Source organism: Rhinoderma darwinii, chromosome 5, assembly GCF_050947455.1.
Source record: "Rhinoderma darwinii isolate aRhiDar2 chromosome 5, aRhiDar2.hap1, whole genome shotgun sequence".
Lineage (NCBI taxonomy): Eukaryota > Metazoa > Chordata > Amphibia > Anura > Rhinodermatidae > Rhinoderma > Rhinoderma darwinii.
In genome coordinates this window covers 293966164-293984880 of record NC_134691.1, presented here as the reverse complement: position 1 = coordinate 293984880, position 18717 = coordinate 293966164, and the positions used below count along the sequence as shown (strand labels likewise).

General features: G+C 39.8%; 1 protein-coding gene across 2 annotated transcripts in view; it reads right to left on the bottom strand.

The window, feature by feature from the left end:
* HDAC9 (histone deacetylase 9) overlaps positions 1–18717 on the bottom strand; it is a 407399-nt gene that overhangs the window by 304173 nt on the left and 84509 nt on the right. The window lies entirely within an intron of this gene.

The window sequence follows — 18717 nt, the reverse complement described above, 5'->3', positions numbered from 1 at the left end:
ATATCATATTGTATATTATATTCATTATTTTATATTATATTACATTATATTTAGACAGATATGAGTTAATTTATGGTATGATGAAGGAAACTGAAATATTATTTCTTACTATATTTTTTATTATTATTCCGTTTATTTTTTTGCATCATTATGGTTGTACAGATTTCACTCCTTTTGAGGGAAAATGCAGACTTGCCAATCCGTGGCAAAAGCTGCATGTGTCACATGCGGACTTTGGAGCGGATATGCCGGGGATTTCACCCTATTCAGCGCAAAGGGAGAAATCCAAGGTGAAAATCCAAGACAAATCCACAACAGAATTGCTGCGGATTTGAAAATAGAAAGCATGCCCTGAATTGCGCACAAATTTGACATTTATTTTTCAAAGAACCCCATCCACACACATGGTACTGTAATTGTCGAAGATTTACATTGAGGAACCACAAAGTCTTAGGCTTTGTTAACACCTATTGTGTCCATCATTCTACCGGACACAATAGCGCAGATTGCTGTGCGCTATTGTCTCCGGTAATCTCCAATAATCCATGCTGGATCTGTGACGGAGGCCCCTAAGGGAGCTTCCAACGCAGATGTGAACGAAGCTTTAGATTACTAAAAATCTACTAGCCCCAGCCAAGCGGTAGATCGAGACCACCATAGGCTTTTGGGACTTGGAATAGTGATAGCACCATGCCTGGCGTTTGTGACATTACCAACGCTGAAATATTGAGAAGAAACTAATAATTATTTTAGGCAAGTTACAGTTTAAATACAAATGCAAATCCGTTTGTACAGTGAATCTGAGCAGTCTAGGCCAAGTTTTTCATGCTTTTTTTTTTATCTTTCAGCTCTATTCTTGGCTTACAATGTATACAGCAAACAGACCACAGCTGTGTTGTGTGAACCTGGCCTAGACAATGACCATCGCAGACAGTTGCTACCATAGGAATGCACTGAGTACACATTTGCAACATAGGCATGAGCCAAGGAGGTTTTGCAACTTATTTCCATTGATTCTATCGAAGTAGGATTAAAAGTGGGAAATGTCTTACAACTCAAATCGTGTGAAAGTCACATCATTACATTTGGGTCGCTTGATCCAGCTGTGTCCACATTTGAGCTAAAAATGGCAAAGTAACAAACTTTGCAATATACTTACCGATTTTTCTCCACTTTGAGCTAAAATTTAGAGATTTTTAGATCTTCCAAACCCCTAAAAGTTTCTTAACATTTTAATCTGTGCTCCAAGAAGTAAGATTTAAAAAAAAATTACCTTACAAATACAATGGTGCTCTGTGCTTCTAATTAGAAATTTCTGCGGCATAATCGCAAAACTGCAACATTTGCTATTTATTGCAGGTAATACCACCCCATTGAATTCATTGAGGAAAGCCCGCCACAAAATAGCAGCGAATCCGAAGCATAAATTGACATACTGTGAATTAAAAAAAAACGCACCACACGTCAATTTATGACCAGCTTCTTGGCTGATTTTATACGCATCATGTGGATGAGATTTGTTCAAATCTTACCCACTGTGGAGCTACTCTAACATGCTGCAGATTTTCCGCAATGAAAACTGTTGTGAAAAATCTGTAGCCAATCCGCTCTGTGTGAACATACCCTAAAGGGATTGTTCACTTTGGGTTATACTTTTGTATTAGACGGGTCCCAGAAAAATAGACTGATCACAAAAATACCCACTGATGATACCCTCAGCAATCAACTGTAATCTGCGGGGATCCTTTTTGCAAGTGTTCAATTTTCCTGCAGCGCCACCACAGGAAAATTAAGGCATTACATTGCGCCCATTAAGAGTAGTGGGCGGTTTGTGTAATGCATGGACAGGCTGGGTCCCCCAGAAAGAGACACTCTGTATCCGCTCTCCACTACAACTTAGGCCTCATGCACACGGCTGTGCCCATAATCACTGTCTATGATTACGGGCACGGCCATAAGTATTGGAGCACGGTCCATAAAAAGCCTAAGATATGACATGTCCTATCTTTAGCTGAGGCTTTCTACGGCCCGGACACCTTCGCGATAATATTCAAAAGGCGTCCGTGGTCAATAGCGGACAAATTCTACGGTCGTGTGCGTGGGGCCTTATAGATTGGGGATTCTAAATGAAAGACCCTCTTCTATTAACTCAAAATGGTCTATTAGGAAATTTGAAAATAATATTTTTAAAGTAGACACCCCTTTTACTATTTCCTTAGAAAATATTTCCCCTCTCCCTTGTGCAGGGATTAGATGCTACTTTGAGGGTATGTTCAAACGCAAAATCAAAAACGGCTGTAAAATACGGAGCTGTTTTCAAGGTAAAACAGCCTCTGATTTTCAGACGTTTTTCTGAGGCATTTTTTGCAGAGGTTTTTGGAGCTGTTTTTCTATTGACTCAATGAAAAACAGCTCCAAAAAAGTCTTAAGAAGTGGCATGCACTTCTTTTTACAGGGCGTATTTTTACGCGCCGTTTTGTCAAACGGCCACGTAAAAAAGCGCCCTGTCGGAACGAAATGCAGATGTTTGGAGGCGTTCAGCTTCTGTTTTTAGCCGTTTTTCGAGGCGTTTACGCCCCGAATAACGGCTGAAAATATGCCATGTGAACATACCCTGAATTTAAAAAGATATATTACTATATACAGTATATTTGTATGGACTTGATTTATTTCCGCACCCCGTATAATAACTCACACAGTCGTTTCCTGTGAAGAATCAACCTACAAGACAGCTTGTTAAAGCGCAGAGCAGGTGCTTCTCTTGTAGGAAGTGGGAGCCCAATGTCAAGTAATTTACAATATGTGACCATCACACACCATATGCGCCTGCTATGACTGATCCCAGCAAGATTTCATCCAGGGCAGGGCAAGCAATGAGGTATCATGACAGCCGAGCACAATGCTGCACATTCCGCCTATCAAACATGCTACACAGACATTCCACAGCAGAATCTCCAGGGAAAAGTCATACTTCAAGTGTGAACATTCCATATGTCACAGATGATTAACCCCTCCAGAGAAGGCAAAGGCAGGCCCTCTCTGTACAGCAGGTTAAACACCTCTGGGAATGGCTTGATGTTGCTGTTTTCTGTGCATATAAACCATATTGTGTGTGTGGAAGACAACCATATGTCATAACAGCCCATGAAATAACAAAAACTTTTTTTTTTTAAACTATAAGACATTGGAAATAGAATTACTGTAGATAAAAAATTCCATTTACAGGAACTGAATCAAATATCAAATGAAGTGATCTGTTTTTGCAATTTAACAATTTATCCGGTTTATTTATCTTGCTGATCACCGGGGGAGGGGGAGATATTCCCCACATGTCTGATATGCCTGTTATCTATGCAAACAAATATCACGTTGCTGACAATTTGCTCAAATAGATTAATCATAACATTTCTTCATTATTGTAAGATATAGTGCCTATAAATATCCACTCCTTTCATGTTTATTGTGGAACTACATTTAATTACAGTGACAGCGATTAACAGAAATCCAAGCATCCAAGAGTTAAGACTTTTTATAGATTCTCTCATCTTAATTAGATTGGGGCCCAATAGCAAAACTTGGAGTGGAGCCCTACTCCATAGTAGAGGAAAAACAGTGATGTCACAGTACAGAGATAATGCATTCAGTGATGTCACATTAGCAGAAAACGCTGTCCAGTAATGTCACAGTAACACAGATAATGAACACAGTGATGTCACAGTACAGAGATAATGCATTCAGTGATGTCACATTAGCAGAAAACGCTGTCCAGTAATGTCACAGTAACACAGATAATGAACACAGTGATGTCACAGTACAGAGATAATGCATTCAATGATGTCACATTAGCAGAAAACGCTGTCCAGTAATGTCACAGTAACACAGATAATGAACACAGTGATGTCACAGTACAGAGATAATGCATTCAGTGATGTCACATTAGTAGAAAACGCTGTCCAGTAATGTCACAGTAACACAGATAATGAACACAGTGATGTCACAGTACAGAGATAATGCATTCAGTGATGTCACATTAGCAGAAAACGCTGTCCAGTAATGTCACAGTAACACAGATAATGAACACAGTGATGTCACAGTACAGAGATAATGCATTCAGTGATGTCACATTAGCAGAAAACACTGTCCAGTAATGTCACAGTAACACAGATAATGAACACAGTGATGTCACAGTACAGAGATAATGCATTCAGTGATGTCACATTAGCAGAAAACGCTGTACAGTAATGTCACAGTAACACAGATAATGAACACAGTGATGTCACAGTAGTGAAATATTGCACATAGTGATATCACAATAATAAACAAGGTATCGTCATATCACAGGGATCATGCACACAGTGATGTCACGAGATAAGTATAATTCAGTGAGCACCCAATAGTTTTCACTGACCCATTTACTAGCGGGTGAATTTTCCGATCCGTGGAAAGATAGGACATGTCCTATCTTTCCATGGATTACTGATGGGACCCTGCTGGCACAGACGGTCAGGTACATGAGGCATTAGACTGTGTTCCCATCTGTGTTGCTATTTCCGTTTTACTTTTCCATCTTAGAAACAGAAAAAGAAATAAAACGGTGGTGCCTGTCGGACCCCTTATCACTTTAATGGGTTCCGTCGAATTTCCTTCATAGTGACCGTCACTTTACAATTTGTGAGGGAATCTGCGACGGAGGCTCTTTACGTAGATGTGAACGCAGCCTTTTGTGTATGGCCACCATCATTGTAAAAGAACTCTCACTACAATTGAAATTATGTCTCTTATTTATTTATTTATTTATTTATTTTTTATGCTACGAATGCCTAATAGTCTTATCTATATCACTATTTTAACATTTTTTTATATCAGAATACCATAATGTATCTTCATCCTGTCTGTTCACATGCAGCGTTTTTGCAGCCGTTTTCCTGAGGTGGTAATTTATTACTATACTTCAATTTATATATCGTATTTCCATTCCAAAAAAATATGTTAAATAGATAGAAAAAAATAGAAAAGGGGGACCACAATGGCGCTGCTTGTATTAAGAACAAAAATTAATGATTTAATAAGAGATTAAATTGATATATAAGCGCTACGCGTTTCAACGCCGGACTGGCGTCTTCATCAGGCAGAAAAAAAAATATGTTAAATAGTGACCATTGCAGTTTCTAGGTGATTTTAGTTCATGTTGCTCTAATTGTGCCTTTTTTGGGGATTATGATAAATCAACATGCTAATATCATTATCATGAAGTTGAAACATTGCAAACAACCAAATAATGTAAAAATAAGCCATTTTTCAGTGAAGAAGTTAATTTCAGATTACTTACAGAATGCCAAGGAAACTGAGACTACAAATCTGTCAGATGTGTGGACTGGGAATCTTAGAAGAGAGCGTTTTCGGCAACAACAAAGTCCCTTTCTTTGTGCTCACTGTACTACGAGGGATTAGAATGGGGTCAGTATCCCATGACAGCACCTGCACAGTTATAAGCTAATATCCTGCATTAATCATATTCCATCTGAGTTTTAAAAGCAAATAAATAGTTGTACGTGTCCTTTGACCCCTGCTACAGAGAAGCCTGCACTTTATCTTCATGGCAAGCTAATCTCTCTCTCTGCAAGACAAAAAATATGATCAAGCATCCTGACCCTGCAGCTGAATCAAGAAGGCCAACGTCTAGTAATAAAACATGCATCTCCAGGGGAGAAGGAGCGCGGGGAGGCTGACAACCAATGGTCAAGTTCAATCAAATACAGAAGAAAATGGAAGGAGTTGTAGAGGACAGGGGTCTAGTGTTAGAGGGTGCAGAGGTAGCAGTCGTACCCCGTATCCTGGAGCCTGTGGGGGGGCCCAAAAGCCCATCTGCCACATAAAAAGACACCGCTATTATAAATGACATATGGTAGGTAGGGGGCCCTGCTACATATTTTGCATTTGGTTACACCTCTGGCACTGAAATACCACTGTCCTAGAGCGGTTTATTAAAAAAAAAAAAAAGCTTCATCACTGTATGATGAAAAGTTATGTAACATTCGAATATATTTTGAGTTTCAAATACTCACTATTTTAAGATTTCTGCTTGCTGTCAGGGAATACAACAGAGGCGAACCTCTCTGAAACACTTAGAAGAGATTTGCACATGTGTTAGCGGGACATGATCAAGATCTATTTTCCATCTCTGGATGTTTCCATTTACTGATGGAAAGCAGAGATATTTTAAACTAGTGATAAGTAAGGAACTGGAATGCAAGGCATGATAGTCATTTGGTCCACTAGAAAGTCTGTGGCACTTTGCGGATTACTTTATTTACTTCTCATTATTTAGATAGCGGCGACATAGTCTGCAACACGGTACAGAGAATGTACAAAGGGAGAATATTAAAACTCCATGCAGATATTGCCCGTGAGCGGATTTGTACCAAGGAGAGTTTTAAGACAACACTGGTAACCACTGAGCGATTGTGCTGCTCATTTTATATATATATATATATATATATATATATATATGTGCCCTCTATGGATATAAGCAGTCACTAAGGGACTGTTCACATCTGTGTCGGGGTTCCATTCGTGGGTTCCGTCAGACCTTTCCATCAGGGGAACCCATGAATGGAAACCAAACGGAAACCGTAGCATTCTGTTTGCATTACCATTGATTTCAATGGTAATGCTTCCGTTGCAAATGGTTTAAGTTTTTTGGGCGAAATCAGTAGCGCAGTCGACTGCGCTATTGATTCCACCAATAAAACAGAAACCTTACAGAATGGAGGCATACGGAAAGCATTTGTAATATGTATGTGCTTTTTTTTTAGCATCAATACATCATATTATTTGCAACTATCTAGCTGCATTTTTAAATAAAATATAAAAAAATATATATATATGTGTATATATATATATATATATATATATATATATATATATATATATATATATATATTTATATATTAGAGCTCTCACACGGTATGAGAGACAGCACTCACCCCAATACTTGATACATATTGTAAACATATTACATAGAACATTTTGGTAACTATTCTGTGGAGGGAAATATTGCATCACACATGATAAGCTTAGATTCGATGACCAAGTGGAAAAGTTCCTGGAAATTCTTACAATTTTCTATTGATACTGCATTCCCAAATAATGTTCATGTGTTTATTAGTCTGCATTACTTTTGTAAATTGTAATATCCTGTTTATCCAGCAGGGGGAGGTATAGCCCACACAACAGACCCATTCAGTTACAGTTATCTAAAAATATGTTTCCAAAGAGGATTAAAACTAAAGTAAATATTTAACATCTAAAGGATATTTTAATGAATTAATTAAACATGTACAGATGACCTTAACCCTTTTCATTCGACGGGAAGCTATCAAAGAAAATCAATAGGACTGATATCAAATAAGTCAAATATTAGCGATATTAATTGTCATGTCGCGTATCTTTTCCAGTCCTATAAATGCAGCCAGCAGTATATACTTGGTCACAGTATAGTTTTAATTGATTAAAGTATAAAGTTCTGAGTCCATAAAAATTACACTTGAGATAAAGTTATTATCCTAAGCAAAATATTTTAGTACAGACAGTGGTCACTTTGTAAGTGCTATTTAGCAAGCTAACCAAAATACAGTAATTTTAGGGTCTGGTCTGAGGTAATTTAGGGGTCTGGGATCTGTATTCAGGGGGTCTGAATTAATTTAGAGGTCAGAAGTAATTTTGGGGTCTGGTTTTGGGTCTTTATTTATTTAGGGGTCAGGGTCTAAATTATTTCATGGATCCAGTCTGGGGCCTTAATTTAAGGCTTTGGTGTCTGAATTTATTTATGGGTCTGGTCTGCGGTCTAAATTTGTGTTGCTATGGAGAGTAAGGATGGACTGTGGCAGCGAGGGGAGAATGAGGGTAGAAAACTCTACAGTCTTTGAGGAGAAAGAGAACAACTACAATCAGAGAAGATGTCACCTGTGAGTCATTGGATGTAATTGTTGTGTATTCTGCCTGCATTTGATCAGTCCTGTATTCTCTTATATAGTCTGCAGTGAGATAATACTCTGCAGACTCATAATGCTCTTTGAGAGCGTAGTGAGCAAAACCGTTTGCAGCAGCATCCCCCCCCCCCCCAGATTTCAATCCTGAATCCCCTTTTGGTGGATATTTAGTTTTCATAGTGTTTTTCTAATATTTTCACATAGAAAGCTGTTTAAATGTTTCAGGATTCATAAAAAAAGCCTGTGAGTCCTGCTCCCCCACCCACAGAGGGTGATTGACAGTTCTACATGTATTCAAACTCATACAGGAAATGCTGACAATCAATGAGTGAATCTTACCAGTCTTTAAAGGAGATAAGGCCCTATCATGGACATCCGAAGGCTAACAATAAAAAGCTGCAGGGAAGTATGGTGCTAGTGTTACTACCAGCATAATTGTGTGTATATTTGAGGTTTGGAACTTTCAGTGTGCCATAAATATTCCATCTATATACCTGACATTTACTGTAGAATAATAACAGTAAAGCTACGGGCGAAAAAACTTATCTTCAGTAGAAAAATCGTCCAAACCACAAGTCTCCTGTTTCTGACACTGGGTGGTGGTGAGGTCTATGCTGGAGAAGCAGTGGGCCCAGTGCTAGAGTACAGTGGCATTGGCTGGGGGACACTAAACCTCCAGCAATCCTAAGCCATGCATAATAATATTCAGCTCTGCAAGAGATTATTATACTATGCATAGTGCAGCATGGAAAGGGGTATGGTGTGGCCCCCTGCAGACAGCAGCTCCAAGTAAATCTCCATATTCACAAACTGCATCTCTCTTTGCAGCCTCCAGATGGTACAGGGTTATGATAACAGCATCATCTGACATTGCATTGTGCCAGCATTACACACAGTAAACACTCAAGGATGGCTACGTATATACTAAGAGGCATCATTAAGATCAGGGAACATACATTCCTAAAACTTTACTCCTCCAAAGAATATGATCTTTCTGGATTAAACTGTTACAGAACTATGTATACTATGAATAGGAGCTAGTAGTCTTTATACTGGAAAATATCATATAATGTCCCAAATTGTAATAACTGTACTCCAAATTATGTTCTCAGGAAAAAAAGCTCAGTGCACTGTGCTATTCACCTTTACAGGACCCCTTTTTCCAAAAGTTATTTTGGGGTCCCTGATTAGTCGGTATTCCCAAAATGTTTCCTGTCCCTTGTATGCACTATGGCTATGGACCTCACTTCCAGTTCAAACTCATTGCTGCACATGGCTGCCTGTAGTTACAGAAAAGTTAACACTGTCCTGCAGGCTGGGACATCGACTAGAATCCAATTGGTAATAGAATCGGATGGCAAAAGTAAAGGCGGTACTCAGGGAGGAAGTCAAAAATAACAAAATTATGCCAATACATAAAAAAAGCTTAAAGGGGTTGTTTAGCCCGTCTCTCCCATCCGATCTGCCTCGGGCAGGACATTTGTTGAGGCAGTAAGTATTGTGCACATGTCCTATTAAATAGAATAGGACACGTACACAATACTTGCTGGACGTCAGGTGGCTGCCTCGGCAACTGTCCCTCCACGCTCGATGTCACATCAGGCGAGGGATGGTGGTGTGTCCAGACAGGCAAATGTAAGAAAAAGCAGTACAAGGGATAAAGTTATAAATAAGAAACAAGCAAGATAATTTTGTTATACAATGGTAGCCAGGTCAAAGTAGTACACAAATACTTGATAAAGGGGTTTCCTGGGTTAAAACATTAATGGTCTCAGTGCTTTGATTTTTAGACTGATCGGTGCTGCTCATCAGTCTGAAGACGACTTACATAGATGTTCTATGTGAGCCATATTCATCCACCAATCCCAGTGGAAGATTAAGGGCGCTCAGCTGAGTACTTCTGCACCCTCGTTGCAGCAACAGTGGGGGTCTCAGTCCCCTGACCCCGACGATCTCATAGTTGCCAACTGTTCTGAATTTACAGAGACAATCCCGGCAAACCATGCCCCCTGTGATGTAAAACTCTGCCATGTGACGTCAGGGGGAGCCATAATTGCAGAGGCAAGCTGGGCCAGTGGGCCAGGCTGCCTGATTTAACTAACACAGTGGCGAGTTAGCAGACGTGTGACGCAATAGACACGTCTGCTAACACACCTCGATGACGTTGTATGTACCGCCAGAATGAAAGTAGCAGGACGGCGGGAGCGCTCCTCTGAGCTAGCGGTGTGAGTGATAAGGTGCGTGCCAGGCTTACTGCGCTCATTCTCCTGCTGCCCGGCCAACTGACATGGTAAGGGATCGGCTGACTGGTGCTAGGGGCGGTTACGGCAAGGGGGGGCAGGGGACCTGACCATAACTGACTGCAAAAGCCCTCAAAGGTGTACATAGCTTTTAAACGACCCTTAGATCTAATTTATAATATGCAAACTAGTGCAGACGTTTTTGATTGTTTATTTGTATAAAGAAATTCTGGGAAGAAAGTCACGCCCCATTGGCCACACTCATCAAATAAGCCACACCCCATATGACACACCCATCCTGTAAGCCACACCCATTAGCCACACCCACCACATGTGCTGTGCCCCAAACCATCTCCAGAACCAAAGTGTCCCTGGAAAAAAAAAAACAAATGTTGGCAACTATGCGATCCAAACTTTTGATATGTCTCTATGACATATGAAAAGTTTGATGAAAATGCAGTAACTCTTTAATCTATTACATCTAGTCTGTACTCCCTTTTACACGTTAAAGTCTGACTGAGGCTTAAAAATTCACTGACAATGTATTATAAAAATAAAATATTTCATTTTCTCCTAAAGATTTTACATTTCTTTTCTTACCTTGTTTGATGTGCTGCCCGATATCACTATTACACTATTAGAATAATATTATTAAAAATACTCCGTACCTTTGGAAGGGTATAAAGTGTGAAAAGTGACGCTGGGCTGAGATCTGGTGCCTCTTTCGTCCATGTTAATGTGCCAGTGATTTTACATATAATTTAGCTTCAGCTGGGATTTTTACCAATGTTCACTTTTAATGTGTTACGAAATGGAGAAGTGAAGAAAGGTCATAGAATGAGCTAAAAATAAATAGAAGAAGTAGAAGAGGCGCTGGAAAGGTGTTATATGTTCTGATTCTAAAAGCCGCACAGAAAAATAATTACATTCCCATCCTCCTTCTACTTCAATGGGTAATGATTCTATATTTAGAATCCAACGATGAGAGTTTTAGAAGTAAAATAGTTGTAGTTATGCAATACACAGGCCTGTGAATAGGTGTGAAAACATGGAGAACGGATTCATTGGTTATGAGAACGGACTTGGGCATTAGCACAAGATAAATGTCTATTGTGGGGATGCACTAAAAAAAAAATTATAATAAAACTGCTAATAACGTGGCGCACTTATTTATAAGGCCAAGAATATTAATAAACTGTTAAAGGCTATTTACACTTTTTCATCAGATTTTTTTTTCAATTGACTGTTATTTAAAAAATGTTTTACTTTTTAAAATACAGCTTCTATGTATCCTGTATACATAGAAGCTGCATCCTTCCATGAAAGGTGATTCCATCAGGTCAGCTGAACTGACAACTCCGGTGAAAGCAGGTCTAGCTAATAACGATCACATCTAAGTTCATAACATGGATGTGACCGTTATTAGCACCCACATGACCAGCTTTCACCAGAGTCGTCAGTTCAGCTGACCTGACGGAATCGCCTTTCATGGAAGGATGCAGCTTCTATGTATACAGGATACATAGAAGCTGTATTTTAAAAAGTAAAACATTTTTTAAATAAAAGTCAATTGAAAAGTTGTTTTATATCACTTAAAACATTGATTTATTAAAAAAAAAAAAAAATGTTTAATTCAAAGGTGTAAATAGCCTTTAAAGCAGATCTCTCATTATAATATGGGGTCATTGTACCAAACAGCATAAAAAAATGATCTATAAGACAGAATACAGTGGACTCTGCCCCCCCCCCCCCTTACCAATGATTGACAGATTGACAGCAGTGGGTTAATACCAGTGGCGGATTAAGTAGACCATGGGCCCTGGGCTGTTACCCAAACTTGGGCCCCCCTTCCTCACCGCCGCCCTGCCGTAACTATTTTTGACACTACTTTTTTGGGCAAGCATTAACAGTGTTACGATTTCCCTTGTCACAGGGCTGTGTCCCTACATACTGACAGGATCACACTGTGCAGGGACACAACCTCCTGACAAGGGGAATTGTCTATCAGTCCTGGACTGCAGAAATACTTTTTGTGAAATACAAGGATTTCCTATAATAAACATGTCAGGAGAGGTGACAGATTCTCTATAAATCTAGTGACTCACAGGTGACGACGTCTCAGATTCTAGTAGTTTTTTTCCTCTTTTCTTCTCCATCCGGTCCAGCGCTCATGACGACTTCTCCCGGCCATGACTCATTTCTGCAGAATTTGCCACTCAGATGTCTCCTCACTTTTCCAACATTTCCACACCTATAAACGAAAATAAAGTTATCATGGTGCCACATACTGTGCCCCTAAATATAATAGCACCAAACACTGCGTGCCTGAATATAATAATACCACACACTGTAAAACACCACATACACACAGCCCCCTGTACATAGTGCCACACACAGCCCTGTAGATATTACACACCCCCATAGATATCGTCATACACAGCCCCCTCTATATATCACACATCCTCCCCGTAGAGAGCGTTACACACAGCCCCATATAGATAGTGCCATACAGCCCCCTGTAGAGAGCGCCACACAACCCTCCCCCTCTTGTAAATAGCACCAAAAAGCCCCCCCTATAAAGAGCGCCACACACATACCACTGTGGATAGCACTACACAGCCCCCCCTTGTATATATTGCCACACAGCGCTCCCCTTGTATATAGTGGCACACAGCGCTCCCCCTTGTATATAGTGGCACACAGCGCTCCCCCTTGTATAGTGGCACACAGCGCTCCCCCTTGTATATAGTGCCACACAGCGCTCCCCCTTGTATATAGTGGCACACAGCGCTCCCCCTTGTATATAGTGGCACACAGCGCTCCCCCTTGTATATAGTGCCACACAGCGCTCCCCCTTGTATATAGTGCCTCACAGCGCTCCCCCTTGTATATAGTGCCACAAGGTTATGTACACATTTAAAAACTTAATATCATAATTTTATATATATATATATATATATATATAAAAAATTATTACCCTATTACCCTAATATAGACATGTAATATATAACAATTTACGGTAAACAATGACGATTACAAATAAAAGGTCTATTTTAGGGTAAAACTATGTTATTACCAAAAAAAATAGCTGAAACGTAAAAAAGCTTTTTTGTTTACTATTATTTTCAAACTTTATGAATAAAAATTGTAAAATAGCAAAAAAGGTGTGTATAAAAACGATAAACGAAACCTGCATTGTCTACGGAAAAAACGTCGCAAAAATCACGTCGTTTTTATTTCTTTTTTATAAAAATGTGTGTTTCGTGCAACTTTGTAATTACGTTTTATTAAAAAATATTTTCACTTTTTGAGATACAGCTGCTTTGTATCCTGTATCCGTCAGGTCAGCAGGACTGACAGGATCAGTGACACGCAGGATCCACCTCAAATCTATCACATCTAAGATTATAATTTAGCGCAAGGCCCGTTTCACTGATCCCGTCAGTCCTGCTGACCTGACGGATACAGGATACAAAGTAGCTGTTTCTCAAAAAGTGAAAATATTTTTTAATAAAACGTAATTACAAAGTTGCAGCAAACACACATTTTTATAAAAAATAAATAAAAACGACGTGATTTTTGCGACGTTTTTTCCGTAGATAATGCAGGTTTCTTTTTTTTTATCGTTTTTATACGCACCTTTTTGCTATTTTAGAATTTTTATTCATAAAGTTTGAAAATAATAATAAAAAAATAAGCTTTTTTACGTTTCAGCTATTTTTTTTGGTAATAACATAGTTTTACCCTAAAATAGACCTTTTATTTGTAATCGTCATTGTTTTCCGTAAATCTTTTATATATTACATGTCTATATTAGGGTAATTGGGTCAGCGCTAGCGTTACAACAATGATTGGCGGGGGGGACGACGGTTTTTATTGGGGTGGGTATTTTATGTGTATTTATTATTTCATTTTTTTTTGCACTTTACTTTCCTATTTTTTTATTACTGTGGTCTGTTCCTCAAAGGTCAAAAAAGACCTTTGGGGAACTTTATATATATTTTTTCTTTCTTTTACACCATGTTTTTCCCCTGTAACTGGAGCTGCACAGCAGCCCCAGTTACAGGGGAAATCAGCCCTCTCATAGTGACGATTGTCACTAATAGGGCTGTGCTGGGTCTTGTTAGACCCAGCAGCAGCCTGCCACTAACGGCACCCGGCGATCATGTGAACAGTCACATGATACCGGGAGGAATAGAGACAGCGCCGCTGCTGCTGTCTCTATTCCTATACACAGCGTTCATTGAACGCTGTGTAAGAAGACATCGGAGAAGACAGAAGCAGCGAAAGCTGCTTCTGTCTTCTCCTCAGGGTCCCCGGCAGTCACTGACAGCCGGAGACCCGACATTCAGCTGCCCGATCGCGCGGGCAGCAAGTTAAAACCCGAGCCGTAGAAAGTCTATGGCTCGGGTTTTAAGGACCCGTCCCTGACCGCTGGCCGTAAAAATACAGCCAGCGGTCGGGAACCAGTTGGGCAGGAGGATAAGCCTGCTGTACTGACCTGAGCGCCGGTGACCGACCGCCCGGCTCTTGTCTTGCAGATTCGGAGTAACAGAACAGCCGTCCGTCGCTGTTCTGTTACTCAATGGCGGCGGCCCGCACTTGTCAGGGAGGCGTGTCCTACCCCTTTCCCGGCCAATTCCCTGCTCCTCCCCTCCTCATCTTCGTTAGTTAGCAGCGCTAGCGCGCTGAATAGGTGCCTTTGCAAGATGATGTGCGGTTCGGGCTGCCATGGGCCCCCTGGGAGCCTCGGGCCCCGGGCGGCCGCCCGAATCGCCCATATGATAATCCGCCACTGGTTAATACACACAGATACACAGCGGCCATCAATCAATGGTGAGGGGGATGGGTGGAGGCGGAGGGAGCTCTAATGAATGCAGCAAATGCGTGTCCAGCATTCTGCCTTAGCGACTAGTTGGCTAGATGCACACGTACCGGATTTGCGGCGGAAATTAGGAAATCATAGGAAGTCACAGGGATAGCTGCAGCAGCAAATCCATACCAAATCGTGCAGATTTTGGTGCAGATATTTTTGCGGATTTGCCACTGTGGATCGGCTAAAATAAAAAAAAAACGATATACTCATCTTACAATATTTTGCCTACGCCCCGGTAACACTAACCAGGTCCCCTACCAGTTCCTGATTCCTGGATACAGCTCTGACGTGTCGTCATATGTAACCACTGCAGTCTGTGACTACACGACACATCATCACTGGAGGCTAGATTAGGATTACCAGAGCATAGGCAAAATATTAGGAGGGTGAGTATTGAGTGTTTTTAATTTTAAAATGCTTTTTTTTTCTTTTGCTTTTTTTTATATTGGCTGGACCTGTGAATTTTGCTGATTTTGCAGATTTTGACTTCTCCCTTGGAATTAAATCGGGAAATCCCCAACAAACCTGTGCTCTTTCCACAGCAGGAATAGACATACTGAAATTTAAATATCTGCACTGCAGGCCAATTTCTGCACAGAAAATTTTTGTCAGCGACTTTACTGCTACTGTATTCCGGTGCGGATTTTCCAAGAGCAAATTTGGATAAAAATCTGTAGCATTTCCAATATGTGTGAACGAAGCCATATAGATACATAATATATACATTTTTGTCCAGTTTAATATAATAGCCTAGGGGAACTGTGATTATAATATGCTACCGTTAAAAATCACTGCATTGTGATGACAAATCCGCTTTAAAAGCAAAAACTGCAGGTTTACCTGAGAAACACCATATACCGTATGTATGTATGTACTGGACATAGTTACATACTATGGTAAAAAAAAAGACACATGTCCATTAAGTTCAACCAGGGGATGTACTACATGAAACTTTATATGTGGTATTTGCATAAGCAAGGAAAGAACACAGAACATTTACTTTCAGAGCCGCAGATGAAAAACTTCTGGATTCCATAAATGTAAAAGGTTTGGGCCATGGGGGCCCATAAATATTACTACCATTACTGTCATCGATGACTGGAGCATTGAACTACTATGATAAAAACTTGCAAACCACAATCCATCATATTAAAATCATTTCCATTAAAAAAGATTTTCCATTTTGGAGCTACTATACACAAATTAGTAGGGGATTATATGATGAATTCCCTAATGTGGAGTTATTAAATGGGTATTACGGGACCAGCAAATTGAAGTCATTTTTAGTTATACAATTTTCCAGTACACTTTCTATATTAATATCTCATGATTTTCAAGATCTCTGATTGCAGTCATTTCATGTGAGCCTTCATTCTGTCATAGGCATGTGATAATCACACCTCAATGCAGAAAGACACATTGGGAAGAAAAATGTGTTTTTAGTCACTGTGTACACCTGCCTTGATAGTTTTGAAAAGCATCTAGAAAAAGGGATGTGGCTAAGAAGAGTCAAAAAATGTGCTAAATTTATTAAAAACTTGTATTTTTTTGCTGAAAATGTTTCGTCCAATGGGGGGGGGGGGGCTATAATGAAGAGAAAAGTATTTAATACGTCTGGTGAGTTGCTCCAAATTTATCCTGCCATTGTGATACATTTGGCATAATTGCTTCATTTTTGCGGAATCATAAATTCCTAGCAGTGTGCTAATAAGATGCATTACACATGGGACGTATATTCAACCACCAGCATCATGTGGTATTAGCAGCATGAGGGCTCGATAATATAATAATAATAATGATATTAGTAACGTTAGCCATAAATTCTTTGTACATTTATTCCATATTTTATTCCTATGTCTTCTTTCCCTCTCATGCTAACGAAGAGAACAAACATTTTATAAAGGATTAAATTTAGAGTCTTCACAGAATCTATCAGCGGGAATAGTGACTAAAGGGGGTTTTACAGTGAGCAATAATTTGGGCAAATTATAGAATGCTCGTTCCCGATTATTGCCCGTTTAAAAAAAGTTAAATATTATCGTTGTCGGCAGCACAGACACGCTGCCGACGAGATAATAATGTATGGGGACGAATGATCGGAGTAACGACCGCTCGTCCCCATACATAAGGGACAGGAGCAAACGAGAAACCAGAAACTATCTCTCTAGCGCCACCTATAGATAATTACCCAATCAATGTCCGACCCTTTTTGTCAATTAACCCGAGTCATTTTTCAAGGCTCGATAAAGAGTCAGGGTAGGTACCTTTTATTCAATGAGTGGTGATTGGCAGGAAATGTTCCATGCTTACTCCTGCCACCAGCTGAGGCAACAATGTGAATCTGTGGAATAGTCTACTGCAGGAGCTGGTCACAGCAGGAACAGTAGATGGATTTAAAAAAGGCTTCAATAATTTCTTAGAACAAAAAATATAAGAGCCTATTTTAATGTATATAATTCTTGTTTGAATGTTGATCCAGTTTGATCGCCACTTGGGATCAGGAAGAAGATTTTGCATTTTTAGGGCAGATTGGTAATAGGCTGGGTTCACACGACCTATTTTCAGACGTAAACGAGGCGTATTATGCCTCGTTTTACGTCTGAAAATAGGGCTACAATACGTCGGCAAACATCTGCCCATTCATTTGAATGGATTTGCCGACGTACTGTGCAGACGACCTGTAATTTACGCGTCGTCGTTTGACAGCTGTCAAACGACGACGCGTAAATTGACTGCCTCGGCAAAGAAGTGCAGGGCACTTCTTTGCTACGTAATTTGAGCCGTTCTTCATTGAACTCAATGAAGAGCAGCTCAAGATATACGAGCGTCACAGATGCCTCGAATATTACGAGGAGGAGCATTTACGGCTGAAACGACGCAGCTGTTTTCTTCTGAAAACAGGCTGTCATTTCAGTCGTAAAAGCCAGCTAGCGTGTGAACATACCCTTATGGGTATTTAATTATTTATTTGTAAAACTTCCTCTAAATCAATAGGTGTAAGACAGAGCTGTATAGTGTTTACCCATATCCTTTCCCTTGCTCCCATGACTTGGTTGAACTTGATGGACATGTGTCTTTTTTCAACCTACTATCTATGTAACTATGTAACATTTTTTGCTTCCCAGTAAGTCCTAGGAGTGATCTGCACAACCTTTAACACATGATCAACAAATATACAGCAATTAGGACAATAGGGACAGGCCTTTACATTCAGCAACAGCAGGACTCACAACATTTTGGGGAAGCCACACCCCCTTCCTCAAATATATCAACACTGCACCACAGGGCAAAAGGTTTACCTTTATCTTCTATCGACCATAATACATATATATATACTACCCATTCTTTAACAGCTTCAATATTAATCTGCATACAGTGATTCTTTTTTCCTTCACTGCTAGACTGCGCTTCATTGGACAATGGGAAGGAACTTGATTATTGCTATGTGACTTCTACTTCTACATCATTAATGAATTTCTACGCAAAATTATAACACAAGGGACTAGTTTTGCATTAAATCAAAGTAATGAAGCAGCACATTTCATAGTTTTTTTTCTAAATAGGCATAGCTTATAGTAAATCTCACAGAATAAATTTATTATAGTATCTG